The sequence below is a fragment of the Hordeum vulgare genome, chromosome 3H, assembly GCF_904849725.1.
Source record: "Hordeum vulgare subsp. vulgare chromosome 3H, MorexV3_pseudomolecules_assembly, whole genome shotgun sequence".
Taxonomy (NCBI): Eukaryota; Viridiplantae; Streptophyta; class Magnoliopsida; order Poales; family Poaceae; genus Hordeum; species Hordeum vulgare.
Window position 1 is genome coordinate 250,683,514 of NC_058520.1, and position 4,331 is coordinate 250,687,844.

At 46.1% G+C, this 4,331-nt stretch overlaps 1 long non-coding RNA gene across 1 annotated transcript; it reads right to left on the reverse strand.

The window, feature by feature from the left end:
* Window positions 1-1,783: 1,783 nt before the first annotated feature.
* On the reverse strand, window positions 1,784-2,871 carry LOC123443617. The gene is made up of 2 exons (XR_006630749.1): window positions 2,518-2,871; window positions 1,784-2,428 (listed from the first exon to the last, which is right to left on the reverse strand). It is a non-coding gene; the product is annotated as an uncharacterized LOC123443617 (long non-coding RNA).
* Window positions 2,872-4,331: the final 1,460 nt, after the last annotated feature.

Below are 4,331 nucleotides of genomic sequence, written 5' to 3' on the forward strand. Positions count from 1 at the left end.
GATCGCAACCGTCATATAATGAAGTCTTCGAGTCTACTTCAAGTTGCGCCGGCTTGGCCTCCTCTCTAGAAGCAACTGTGTCACTAGTCGTACTCTTGCGAAGGAGGTCTCGAACATGAGGGTCGTGCACGACTAAACTTAGTAGCATCTAAGACTGTGGCATGTCCGTCGCCTCTTCTCCACCTTGTCCGGACTCTGCCCCGCCTGCGTGTCCGGACTCTTCCCCGCCGCCCCACGGCCGTGTCCGGCGTCATCGTCTTCATGTCGATCGGTCATCTCTTCGTCTAGTCCCATGTCGTTATTCCCTGCCATTTGGACGTCAGCATCATCATCATCTTCACTTATCCACTGAGTATAGCCATACATGAAACCATTGATCAGCAAGTGGGCCTTCAAACTGCCACGATCAAAAGGGTCCAAAATTACTCATTATTTGCATCTTGTACACGGACATCTAAGCCCAATCCGTTTATTTGCATACATGTCCATCACCGTGGATTGCAAGTATCGCTCCACCTTCCTTCCACTCATCTTCATGACTGATGATATAACAAGGAAAAGGGTGATAAATAAAATGGCATGCATGAAAGTCATATACAAATTTGGCATGACCTTGCCTAAAGTAGGACATATCGAGTTTGCTCGAAATTCACCGAAACGGAAATAAATCGACATTTCGACAAAATATAAGCAACTCACGGGGTATGTCACTCACACAAATCCATTCATATCGCAAAAACATATATTCCCATTATTGAAATGCACAACTTTTTACTCACCTATATCCTCAGAGAGATTGTGCAAGGCTAAATAAATAGCTAGATCTAGTTGTTGTGAGGAGAGATGCCTCTAGCTAACTAGTGGAGAGGGAGAGAGAGATGATCTAGCTAGATCTATATGTATAGGAGGGAAAGCCAAATAAATGTGAAAGATAGAGTTAGAAGAGGTCATTTATGGAGGAGAATTAGGGTGGAGGGGGCATTAATGGGGAGACAAGAGAGTTAGAAGGAAGAAAGAACAAGGGCAACAATGGTGGAGAAGTAACGTAGAGAGAGGAGAGGAGAAAGGAGGGGAGAGGGTGTATCGGTGAAAAGCTCCCACCAACCACGCTATTAGTAGCGCTGCTTTCCAAAGGGCACTACTGCTATTGGTCATAGTAGTAGCGCTTTTCTAGGGCAGCGATACTACTAAGTGGGACCCGATAACAGTAGCGTTGATTCCCGTCGAGCGCTACTGCCAAGGCCTTAGCAGTAGCGTTGGAATTGTAAAAAATGCTACTGCTAAACGGGGCCCAATGAGCCCACCAACGGTAGTAGTACTAGCAGTGCGCCCTTGTAAAAAGTGCTATATTTCAGCGCTACTAACAGGGTCCTACCTGTAAGGTTTTTCCTACTAGTGAAAGGATGAACCCTAATTTCTAAATCTAAGATTTGGGCAAAAAACTAGAAGAAAACACCAAATCCTGCGGTGAAAAAGAAAAATTGGTGGAAAGTGACTAGATGGAAAGCTAGATCCACTTGTCCACAACGAAATCCACGGATCCAAATCAAAAAAATCTCTTCAAATCCAACGAATTCAAGAAATTTTGGTATGGCTATTTTTGTGGGGAATTTTCGAATTTAGGTCAAATCAAACAATAATTGGCTAGAAACTAGGGGATGAGACTCCAAGGTGTGAATCAACGTGGCTCATGATACCAATATGATACGGGGCACACCCGCGGAGGTCGATATTTTCACACTTGGAGGGGGGAAGAGAGGAAAATCAGGAGAAACACAAGAACTCAAGAACAATCCTCAAATCACACATCCACTAGATCCACACAAACACATGGGGATACACAATCCAAAGTCAACAAAAGGATACACGTAACGATAGTCTTCCCTACGAGAGGGGCCTTGTATTCGCAAGGGGATCTTCCCTAGATTAGGGGCCTTGGCATCACTATGGATCTTCCCACATGGAGGACATCTCCATGGGAGGAGGATAGTAGATGGAGCTAAGCTCAAGAAATGGTTGTCTAAACATTAGCTAACCCTAAAACGAAGGTAGGAGAAGAGTATTTATAGTCTAAGTCGGAAATGGAGGCCGGAGGGGTACATGGGCACTCGGGCCTGAGTGTATGCGGGCAGGCAGGCCGGAAGTTCCGGGCTTTCCCGATAGATGTCGCTAGTCGAGGCGCCGAGGTTGAGCGTGGCCGGAAGTTCCGGGCTGGCCGGACGTCAGGGGGCGGAAGTTTTGGGCAGGTTCTGGGCTTGTTCCGGACTAGGCCGAAAGTTGTCGAGGCTGCATTTGCAGAGGCTGAGGGGGGGGGAGGTCCGGGCACCGGAAGTTCTCGGCTCCTGTGGACTTCTCCTTGCTTGGGTTATCTCACTCGTTCGTCTTCGAGTCCATTTCCGTAGTGTCTTGGAGATGTTGACCCTGGTACCTGAGTATGCACACAATCTCCACTTGAGGTACCACTCACGTTTCATTTGTATCAAAGAAATAGTCATTAAGGAAATATGTCAACTCAACTTCAATGGCACCTGCGCGAGCTCTTGTCATGGGACCACTTGTAGTTTGAGGTGTGCCCATGGGGATGATCGAGGGATGCTTCGTATCAAGATATGTTTTCGACAATTCTTTCTTCCTTGGTCAAATGTTACCGCGGTGTTTGTATTTAAGTTATCGACTTCATTCTGCATAAATTATCATACTATTTGCATATATGTTATCATGTATATTTTGGCGCTGATATTTATAACATCCGTCTATAGCAACTTTTCATGTCATCTTTAGATAGCGATATAGACAGCTTATACTCCCTCCGTTCCTAAATATAAGACCTTTTAGAGATTTCACTAGTAGACTACATACGAAGCAAAATGTGTGAATCTACACTCTAAAACATGTATATGTACATCCGTATGTAGTTCATAGTGTAATCTCTAAAAGGTCTTATATTTAGGAACGGAGGGAGTACAACAGAATGTCTTTTCGCCTACCTATAACATTCAAAATGAAAAAAAAATCACAAATTCAGCTACTAATCTCTATTATTAAAGGGGGATTTGCCGTCGTCGTGATGGTTCAACCAGCCAGCTCACCGTCACGGCATTTTTGCAATAACATCCCTGTGGTTTTTAGAATTCAACCCGCAGTCATTTCTAAAGTGGCTAATCTGAGATACCGTTTCGTTTTTGCAGAAAAAAAGTCCCCATTCATCTCGATGCCCATCCCCATCCGCCGTCTCCCTCCTGCCCCGCCGCGACGCTGGCAGCCGACGGCGACACCGGAAACCACCGAAAACGACGGCGATGCTGGCATCCAGCGACGACATCGGAAGCCACCGGAAGCCGGCGATAATGGATGGCAAGGATCTGGAGCGGTTGTGATTCCAGATCGAAGCCCACGTCGACGACGCTCCCACATCAGCGATGCGACACCCCTGGCTCATTCTCGTCAATGAAGCACGACGTCCAGCCGGCTTGCGACCAAGGGAGGCCCCGGATCTGCGCTCCCGCAGCTGATGGTGGCCATGACGAGGATGTAGGGGCGCCCCATGGCGAGAGAGGGTCTTCCGCGTACATGGCGATCAGCCCGGTTTTCAGGTACCGCGGGCACTCCTCCTCTCCCACTCCTAATCCATCTTCACAGATGATGATGTTTGGTGCAGGGATGGTGCTGCTGGCCTTCAACACCATGGACGAACGGAGGTTGGGGCTTCTCGATTACCTCAATGGAAGCCCAACTAAATTGCTTCCCGTGCTGGACATTGCTTCAAGCTCACCGTTTCGTCAATGCTTCAAGTTGATGTCTTGCCGTGTTATGCCGACCTCGTCGGAATATCACCCTTCTGTCGATCTCGCTGGAATCTCGTTATTCTGCCAACCTCATCGGAATCAAGTCTGCCAATGCCTCAGCCAAGATCTGTCGTTCCAGGTGCTCGAGCAGTACTAATTTATATTCATGTTGCTAATTTAACATCTGTTTTGGTTGTGTCGATCGATAGTCAATTAGTTTGCGTACGAACTCAAGCTTTCTTATTTTCATGATTAGCAAAATTATTGCAGGTCACTTGTTTGTTGTCTGAACAAAACACATCTCTAAAAATTCGATAGACCCTTGGATCGAGTTTACAATTGTTTCCAAATTTGATTCAGGTCTATAGGCAAGAGCTAAACTGAACCATGCTACTACACAATAGCCAAAAGTTTGACTGATATATATCAGTAATATGGCACTATCTTGACTGGTGAATTCAGAACTGATGCTTGTTACGCACTATTAATTTTCATAATGATAGGCTTAATGAAATTGTATCAGTTGGGTAAAGTAATCCATCGCAC